Consider the following 11,013-nt stretch of genomic DNA (forward strand, 5'->3'; position numbering starts at 1 on the left):
CTTTGTGTTCCTTTCTCAGATAGTTTTTTAAATATCCAGGTATCTAACTTTCAATCTGGCTTCTGTTTCCAGCCGGTGCACAGAACATGGCACAATTGACTGCACAAAACTAAAAAATGTGTCCTGATTGTTAAAAACAGCAAATTGAATGTACATAGATACAAAAGGCACAGGTTTACAAATTCTGGTTTTAAAAAAGATAAAGAAACAGGTAAGTGGGTGAAGTAATGAACCAGGGCAGGAGCCTGTTGTATCTTAGTCCATCTTTGCTTAATCTGGAGCTCTCTGAGTGTCTTGGAATATAACCCCCCATCGGTATGGCCAGTGATGTGGTTTGTAGTGTAAGAAATGGAAGACATCAGGTTGAGAAAGACTGCTACATCCCTATGCATTTTCTTCTTTATCAATATCCCTGTGGATGTGATATTTGAACACCAATTTACAGAGACTGCAATCCTAGGCTGCATCAAAATAGAAGTATAGTTTCTAGATGAAGAGAAGTCTATTTTATTTTGGTCAGACCTCACCAACCATACTCTATTCAGTTCTGGGCAACATAATTTAAGAATGATATTGACAAGTAGAATGTGTCCAATGTGGTAAATGGTCTGAAAATCATACCCTAAGTGAAATGGTTTAAGGAGTTGGGCATGTTTAACATGAAGAAGAGAGGTTGAGATAACCATGTTTAAATATTTGAAAGGATACTATACTGAAGATGATGCCCCATGTGCCCTCCCTCCTTCCCCATCACATGGTGGAGACAAGACAGGGTGTGTTGGCACCCTGTCCCTATCAGAAGGGGGAAAGGGTTGCAACGAGCATTGCTCCGTTGCCCTTTCCCCTATCAAATGGGGAAAACGGGAGGAAAGTGTAGTTTGGGTAGCTCCATCAGAGTTACCCAAGCTATACTTTCCTCTCCGTAGCACTAGAGGAAGTGCCTTTCAGTGCTTCCACCCCACTTTGGGAAGCTTGTGGGCAAGGCCTGCCATGTGTGGTGTGATGCCACACAGCAGGCCCTATCCTAGCCATGCAACAAAGTGGCAAAATGGAGCAAAAATGCTCCATATAAAGAGGTGGTAGGACACAGCAATGGATTCAAACTACTGCTGTTATGGAAGGTTCACACCCAATTCCAATGTGAAGCAACTCCATCTAGTATTATTAAGGGGATACAGCTTGGAAAAGTTGTTTTTGGACACAACTTCCTGAATACCCATCCAACATTTGAGAATTTGGGGAATTAACATGCAAGAAGTAATTTTCCCAGCTCAGAGTGTGGGGAAGATAAGAACGGATGAGGCCAAGAAGTGGAGTCAGAAAGGAACATAAAGCCCATGTTGATCCTTATTAGGAAGAGGCATTTGAGTCAAAATGTCCCATAGGTAAAGGTAAAGGTTTCCCCTGACATTAAGTCCAGTCATGTCTGACTCTGGGGGTTGGTGCTCATCTAAATTTCTAAGCCAAAGAGCCGGTGTTGTCCGTAGACACCTCCAAGGTCATGTGGTCGGCATGACTGCATGGAGCACCGTTACCTTCCCACCAGAGCGGTACCTATTGATCTACTCACATTGGCATGTTTTCAAACTGCTAGGTTGGCAGAAGATGTCCCATAGCAAGATGTTTTTGGCCATTGATCTCCCTCACCTGGAAATGGCTTTTGGTGGCTCTGGTGTGGATGAGGGGGATGGAAAATTGCTGTTGTGTTTGTGAAGTTTCATCTGAAAATGCATGTATTTATCCTTTTGGTCATTGCTTTATTAAAAGAAAGAAAGAAACTTGTGTGTCTGAAAGTGGAAGGAAAAACCTCTCTGGGGACAGAGGTAGGCGGAAGACTCTTGATGGAAACCAGAAGGGAGAAACGAAACAGAGCCTGCTTTGGTTTCAGACCTGAAGATCTTGTTTTCAGTGTGCTCAATTATGGCATAGAAATATACATTTGGACTGACCTTCCAAATGAAGTGGGAGTGCTTCTAAGCAGAGGCATTATCAGGATAGGATGTTAGGGTCTACATCCAGGTCTACAAGTCTAGAGGATGAGCAGGAAGGTACCTAAATGCAACCAGGGGAATATCAAAAACAAGCAAGTTATTGTTTGAACAATTTTCTAAAGTGGAGGAATGGGTGGCTGCACCATTAGCTTGCTAAATGCAAAGTGTAAAATTACAAATCACACCCCTGTTTTACAAATGTTAAAACCTGACTTTTGTAAGATATCCTTTTCTGTGGTAATTCAGTCCTCTGGCCCCTTAGAAGGAGAAAGGTGGAACATAAATAAAATCGAACCTTGACATCCATTCTGTTTATTCACAATATGCCCTACGTACAGCCTGAGGAGGGAGGAAGCTTGTTTTCTGCTGCACAGACAAAGAGCAATAAATTAAAATTGCAGGAAAAGAGGTTACACCTAAACATTAGGAAAAATGTTCTGATGGTAATAGTGGTGGAATATGTCAGCTTGGAGTGCAGTGAAGTCTCCTTCTTTGGAAGTTATTAAGAGGCTTGGTGGCCATCTGCCAGGAGGGCTTTGAATGTAATAATAATAATAATAATAATAATAATAATAATAATAATAATAATAATAATAACAACAACAACAACAACAACAAACAACAACAGCAATAATAATAATCTTTATTTATATACTGCCCTATCTTCCCAAAGGGACTCAGGGCGGTTTCCAACAAGAAACATTCAGTGCCAGAATACACTAACAAAGAGATCCCCCTCCAGATCCCAAAAGAAAATTGGCAACTATAACTAAGTTAAAAGTTATAACAGATAAACAAAAATTAAGTAATAACATATTTTTCTGCATGGCAAGTGATTGGATTGGGTGGTCCTTGTCATCTCTTCCAATTCTCTGATTTTATGTTCCTCCATAGGACAAACTGGCATGATCTTTTACATCAAAGTGAGCTAGTGCAGTGTGTTGGGGGCAATGATGATTTTCTGGTCTGGAAATTTACACAAATTGCCAAAAACGCTAAGATAACCAAAAGTCCACCTCTAGTTTTAAAACCCTTTTTGTTTTCATGCTCCATAAATCTAAGAGGTAAATCAAGCAGTCGTAATTAAGACTCTGTCATACCACTTTTCAACATCTTTTAAAAGTCCCAGTTCCTCTCCCTTTCTCCAACTTTCCTCCTTCATTCTCTGTTTATTTCAACTTCTGAAACAGAGTTCAAAGTGTAAAGGCTGTCTGCAGTCATTTCACGCATCAGGAGGAGAGGAGAGAAGCGACCTTATCCACTCTAATTTTCTTTGTTTTCTTACCATCTTGGTATTCTGGCAAAATGGATTCCAATTGAGGCCTTCCCAAGATGCATAGCTGCCCATGGGAATCCATCTTGCCAGTGTGCAAAGATGGAGAGATGAATCCATTTTCAGGAGACAGGTTTTCCCCGACTCCTGATTGAAGAAAGCAGTGGAAAGTGGAGGACAGCTGGAAGAAAAGGGGGAAACATCATGGGATGACTGGCCATCCCTGAAGACGGATCTTGCCGGGTTGCACTATGGTTGTCTCTGGTTTGCAGCATAAAAATGTAGTAAATGAATATCCTAATTGTTTGTATCGGCAGGAAAGCTTTATCAATTGAAAGGCCAAGTAATTCAAAAGGCTCCTCTCTTTCCTTCCCCACTTCTCCCATCTGCTACATGAATTAATACACATGTGTGCATTTCAAGTTTCTTTGTTTTTCAGATGTAAATAGCCAGCATCACTGTCAAGGCGCAGTTCAAGATCTGGGCTCTGGCATTTACTACCCTGCTCTTCTTGATGGAAATTGTCTCATTCTTTTAAAGCTGTTAGTCTAGCTGGGAAGGAAACTTCTGATAATGCCCATGAGAAAAGGTTCAATAAAAGTTTCCTTTGAATGTTGATCCCTCTTTTCTGAATTTCTTTGTCAGTAACTCTCCTATCCTCCTCCACAAAAGTCAAGTCCTGAGGCCCCTCAAAAGGAGAAAGGTGGGATATAAACCAAATCAAGTCAGCCAATTAATCCATAGGTGAGAATGGGGAAACAGATGCTCTGTTCTCAATGTTTGATATTCAGATATTTCAAGTGTGAGAGACTGTACATCAAGAATCCGTAACCATTGGTAATATTGTCTGGGCTTTCTGGGAACTGAAGTCTGAAACATTGGAACTCCTTGTAAACCATTATGTCAATTCAAAGCACAAATGAATAGAAATAAAGAAACTGTTTTTTTAAAAAACATTTTATAAGACATATCTGCCTACTGTCCTGACTTGGCAAGACTACTGTTTCCACTATGGATCAAACAGCTATGGAGAAGACTGATATAGTATGAGAAGTTGAGCTCTGCCCAACTTCTTTTTCAGGACATTGTAAGACTTCAAATTGTACTATTCACTTTCTCCTTACACTTGGTGTGTGTGTGTGTGTGTGTGTGTGTGTGTGTGTGTGTGTGTGTGTGTTTATTCATCCCCATCCCATCTGATGTTCCCTCCATGCGATGTAGGTCTTGGAAATCACTTGTTTCAGGAACTGTTGGTCGTAGGAGTTGTCTGGATATACAAAAACATTATACAGTACTTATTTGTGGTCAGTCCCATTTATGAAAAGATCAACATGTGTTCTCCCAAATTCACTTGATCAGTTTTGCAAAATGTACCTTTATGGACAAGGATATATTTGTCAGTCTACTGTTAAGTAGGGACACCTTGGTGACAATCCATCATGCTCCAGCCTTAATATTACTTTCGACCTTGTTACATGGCCACTGGAATTGCCATACGTCATGCTGAATCCGGTGACCCTTGTTGAGAGGTGTGGGGAACCCACTGCCCCATGCCCCACATTGCTTGGCTCCTGAGGAAGCCGATCCCATGGGAGGAAGTGTCGACTGCACAGCTTCTTCACATTGTTTTCTATGGCAACACGGGAAGCTTCCTGTTTTGCACCGACTCTACCCTAAAACATCCACAGAGCCCTGCTGGAAGTTCATCAACTTCATTTGATGGGAGTTGGTGGGCTCCTTGGATGATCTAGGGCTTAAGCGGCATATGCCACCGGTTTAGTTCCTGTATGATGAGGTAGCTAAACATCTTAATCTTTTAATATATTAATTCCCTTTTGGCTCCTTTACTTGTGCTGTAACAGTGTTGCTGTGATTTTATAGTTTTTTTGTTACTGTGATTTTACTGATAGTCATTGTGTGTGTGTATTCTAAACTCACTGAGGACATTGTCCATTGGGCTGTAACTTTCATGGCTCCATCCTATTCAACCATCAGACTGAAAGTTCAAAAAGCTATCAATAATTATTTTTCCAGAGAGCTTTAGTAGAGTTTCTCTGTTGTTCAAGGGAATAACTAGAGCTTTTTAATGCACAAAACAAAGCACCTCACCAGACTACAAATCCCAGGATTCCACAAACTATAGCCAAGACAGTTGCAACGGTGCGAGACTGAGGTAAAGGTAAAGGTTTCCCCTGTCGTTAAGTTCAGTCATGACTGACTCTGAGGGTTGGTGCTCATCTCCATTTCTAAGCCGAAGAGCCGGCATTGTCCATAGACATCTCCAGGTCATGTGGCCAGCATGACTGCATGGAGTGCCTGGTGGCACAGTGTGGTAAAGCACTGAGCTGCTGAACTTGCAGACCAAAAGGTCCCAGATTCAAATGCTGGGAGCGTAATGAGCGCCCGCTGTTAGCCCCAGCTCCTGCCAACTAGCAGTTCGAAAACATGCAAATATGAGTAGACCAATAGGTACCGCTCTGGCGGGAAAGTAACGGCACTTCATGCAAGACTGATATCAATCATAAATTGGCCATATGATTATTTATATAGCTATAGCTATTAGCTACATAAACATTTGGAAATAGTTCCTATAGATTCAATGGAGATGCATTTATGATGGCCACAGTTCATTTCAGCTACCATAAATAAGTAATGAGGATGTCTTCAGAAAGAGGTCTAGTCTCTGGAAGTTCATAAAAAACAGGTCTGTCCTTTTTTAAAGAGCCCATGCGACCACCTCTAATGACTAGCAGCTCCTGAGTGTTCCTTGGTGGAGCAGTAAGGGATTTGTCCATCTGATAGGTCTACTGTATTATTAGGCAGCGTCTTTCACACTTTTATGGGGTGAACTGCAAATATCCTCCAGTTTCTGAGGACATTCAGTGGTCTGAGTAATCCTTATTAAAGGAGATGTCCCAGTGGGCCCGTGATTATAGACCTCCGGTTCAAGTGACCATTGATGCTCACAAACCTGGATTAAAAAGCACAGACCTCTCCACAGAGAGGTGCCAGGAGCGGCTGCGATACTCTTCGCCTTTGGAAGGGAACCACAGTTTCCAGTTTTCAAAGTCTGTCTGTCTCACCATGTTCTTGGCAGCGGGCTCCGTTGCTTGCTCACACAGTACAGTTCCTAAGCCGCCACTAAAAATACAGCCAATTGATTTTCCAGAAGCTGCTGTATAAATGCTGAAAACAACCTTTGATCTTCAGAAATTAGTCTGAAGCTTGCCGTTCACGGAATATCCATCAATTTTCCTTGCCTTTTGTGCATTGGTGCTCTGGAAAAGTAATTGTACCTTTCTGCGTTTGGGCTTGGGACAATAAATGGACTTCTTTTTGTCTGTCTAGCCCACTCACAGGTGGCATATTGATTTCAAAAGAGGCAAAAGGAGTGAAGGGAAAAGGGGAATTATAATAGGATTTGGGGTTAACCAGGCTTTGGAAGATCTTTACCAGACTAGATTGTTTTTTCTATTTGGATTCTTCAGACAGAGGTGGGCAAAATGGATATCTCTATGTATTTTACAGTAGATTATGAAAGCTTCTTAAGCAACTTTTTATTGTTCACAATTGGTTCCCAGGGTGGGATAGACAGTCAGTGTTAGACTGCAGCAGAAAAAGGACAAAGGCATTAGTGACAGAAGTTATGCCAAATCACTTAATTACGTTTTAGTTTTTAAGATATCATTAGGTGTTTGTAACAATGAAAAAAAAGTCTGAAGTTAAAAAATACCCCTAATTCCATGTGTAGATTTTTGTGACCTTTGTTTAGCTCTCACTTGAAATAGATTTCAAGTTTCAGAATTCCTCTGTAATTCTTTATCACCAGATTTAATACTGTTGCATCAGAATCTTTAAAAAATAGGTAAAAAGGAATTGTTAAAAAGACAGAGAGAGAACAGTTTTAAAACAGTGCGTAAATCTTCCAGGCTAGAAATTTGGATGGATAGCTCTCTCTATTTCTCCAGCTCAAAAGTCCATGGGATAGTAGCTTCCACATTTATTCTGAAGGTGGCCAAACCACAGATTATTTGAGATATCTATGATTCATCTCCTGAAATTTTTGTACTTTCCTTTCACACAGCCATGGGTGGGGTTTTAAATTTGATCAAACGTATGGCAATGATGGTGGAATATTTTTGTCCTCACTGGAATTCTCCATCTCTTGAGCATTATTTTTCTTAGTTAACCATCTTTGTCTACCTGGGATTACTAACTGTGAGTCTGCAGACTTCATTTTTGTCATGACTCTTGTGTTATTCTTGGGCTAGAGGTCTTTCATTTGCTATTATCTGCAGTTTTGCATGGAATTCAGGAATGTATCCACTGTAGATACAGGAGCAGCAACCAACTTCAACCCCCATGCTAAGGTGCGGGGTACACCCTGGTTATCTAAATTACTAATTCTGCAGCTCTTGGTATTGGTTCAAGACTAAACACTATGGTGTATGAATGCACTTTCTGGGTCTCAAAGCAATTCCAGGATTTACAATGTAATCACCTGTTTCCTTCTATGCTGGTTTTACCCCAGATTAAATTATCAATGTAGCTGTGCATAGGGCAACCCCTCTTCATAGGCTATCACTCATGGGTGAGTATGACTGTCTTCCAAGTATAGAGTCTTGGCAGTGGATCCGTAAGTGACTGTACCTGTTCTGGATCCACAGGATCTTTTGCAGTGTGGTCATCAATTTCCAAGTGGAAAGCGATCCCAACGGGTTGGATTGACGCGTCTTCCTCTTGACATGTTTCTCCTTTTCACTCTCCATTTGTGCCTCTTCAAAATCCACAACACTCTTGGTAACAGTTGACTTCTATGCCGCAGTTTTTAAGGTTAGCTTTAAACCCATCTTTAAATCTCTATTCCTGTTCACCAATATTCCGTTTTCTGCTGTTGAGTTGAGAGTATAGTAACCGCTTTGGGAGACCGTGATTGAGCATTCAGATAATGTGGCCAGTCCAGCAGAGTTGACGATGAAGGATCATCACTTCAATGCGGGTGGTCTTTACTTTTTCCAGAACACTGACATTTGTCCGCCTGTCTTCACAAGAGATTTGCAGGAGTTTTCGGAGGCAACTCTGATGGAATTATTCCAGAATCATTGTGTGTGACACCTGTAGACAGTCCACGTTTCATAGGCATATGACAGAGTTGGGAGGACAATAGCTTTATAAACACGCATCTTAGTATCCCTACATACTGTAAGTCTCGATCCTCATACACACACTGCTTCATTCGAAAAAATGCTGCACTCTCAGAGCTCATATGGTGTTATTTTCAGTGTCAATCTTGATGTTTGTGGAGAGGTGGCTGCCAAGGTAGTGGAAATGGTTAAAATTTTCTAATGTTACACTACTAAGCTGTATTTCTGGCATAGCAGAGGGATTTGTTGGTGTCTGCTGGTAGAGCACTTTGATTTCTTGATGTCCAGGGAGAGGAGCAAGGCGAAGCTCCTTCGGAGGACTGTGATCATAGATGGGATACTTCTTTTTGGTGGCACCAAAAGTGAAATACAGTAGAGTCTCACTTATCCAAGCCTCGCTTATCCAAGCCTCTGGATAATCCAAGCCATTTTTGTAGTCAATGTTTTCAATACAACATGATATTTTGGTGCTAAATTCGTAAATACAGTAATTACAACATAACATTACTGCATATTGAATGACTTTTTCTGTCAAATTTGTTGTAAAACATGATGTTTTGGTGCTTAATTTGTAAAATCATAACCTAATTTGATGTTTAATAGGCTTTTCCTTAATCCCTCCTTATTATCCAAGATATTTGCTTATCCAAGCTTCTGCTGGCCAGTTAGGCTTGGATAAGTGAGACTCTACTGTATCTATTGAACAAGGTCAGTTTGACCACTAAGTGCTAACATGTAGGCACCCTGCAATGGCTCTCTGAGGGCCACAAGTACTATAACCTGGGATTTGATTCCAAGTTTTCTTCTTTAAACTGGATTATATGAATCTGCACTGCCAGATAATCTGGGATGAACAGAAAACTTGGGGGTCAAATCCTGGGATATAGGTCCTATCTGAAAGGGTCCTGATTTGCTTCTGCTATTGGCTGATTTTCAGCTAGTATATTTAGTCCTTTCTCTACAGTTTTCCAGTCCCTCTTGTTGGTCTTCCTTTCATCTTTTATTTACAGCACTGTGATTCACATTACAATTAATTAATTGTAAAAAGCTTTGATTGTTTTTTGAATTGTGTGGTATAAATATTTCAATAGTACACTGATTTACATCTTGCAAGGATTTCCTTGTTTTGTACTTGTACAGTTCAATGAAATCATCCGTGCTAAACTGTGTGAAGGCAAAACTCTTTATACTGTCCCAATGTTCCTTAGAAATAGCAACTGCCTTCAGTTATTTCTGCATAAATAAAATATTCATCTTGAGCAGAATGCCTAATTAACCAATTATTTTGGCTGCTCTGTTCCATTGCAACTTTCTGTGCCTGAAAATAACATGAAGTTTGTAAAAGCAACAACAAGCAAATAAAAATAGTGCACAACACCTCTGGAGGCTAAGACTTTAATCATTGGCAGCCAGTTTCAAGGATACATGGATGTTAGAATTGCTGTAGGGAAGAACAACTCTCCTGGCTGCAGACTTTAACTTCATAAAAAACATTGGTAGAAGCGGAATTGAATGCTCATGTTACACCATCTAGTGCCAGCAAGAATGATTCGCAGTATGTTAAAACATAATCCTGCAAGTTTTCTTAAATATTCAAATTTAGAATGTTTTTGGGGAAGGATGCCCAGACAGTTTAAAAGGTGGATTGACTAGGAGGGTAAGGAAGAAATATCTAAGTCTTGTGGAACTTTATCATCTTAGCTATGATAATGACGGCTGGCATCCTGTCAGTGACATGTGCAGACCTAGGTCTTCTTTACACCTGGTTATGTCTTTTTTGGATTATAGTGGATGTTGATAACTTCTTCCACCCTCTACAATGGCCACAGACCCTCACCCCAAGCCACTGTGTAGCTGTGATAGCCATTCCTCAAAGACCATTCTGTGTAGGCAATCAGATAAACATGCCATTATGTTCCCATATCCAAATTCAAACCAGTAACATTAGATTTTGTTTCCTTACCTTCATGAGAGAAGATTGTCGGCAAAATCACTAGAAATACAGTAAGCCTAAATATATGCTATTGGTGTTGTCAAAGAACATTGTGACTGTGGTGGTATTATATGTTGTAGGACTATGTGTCTGAACTGTATGAGCTACTGTCATCTGTATATCAGGACATAGCTGGAGGCTTCTCTGAACACCCACCATCTACCAGCAACAGAATAGCTGCACAGGAGAGGGCTATCACAGCAAACATTTTTTAATCCACTTATTTCATTAGTATATATATATCACTCTTCTCCTGAGACTAGGCTCAAGATAGCTAACAGCAAATTAAAACATAAGGCAACCAAAACTTCATTGATGCAAAAGATCTAGAACTTCTAAAGGTAAAGGTTTTCCCCTGTTGTTAAGTCTAGTTGTGTCTGACTCTGGGGGTTGGTGCTCATCTCCATTTCTAAGCCAAAGAGCCGGCATTGTCTGTAGACACCTCCAAGGTCATGTAGGTGGCATGACTGCATGGAGTGACATTACCTTCCTGCTGGAGCGATACCTATTGATCTACTCACATTTGCGTGTTTTCGAACTGCTAGGTTGGCAGAAGCTAGGGCTAACAGCGGGAGTTCACCCTGCTCCCCGGATTTGAATCGCCAACCTTTA

This window comes from Anolis carolinensis, chromosome 4 (assembly GCF_035594765.1).
Source record: "Anolis carolinensis isolate JA03-04 chromosome 4, rAnoCar3.1.pri, whole genome shotgun sequence".
NCBI lineage: Eukaryota > Metazoa > Chordata > Lepidosauria > Squamata > Dactyloidae > Anolis > Anolis carolinensis.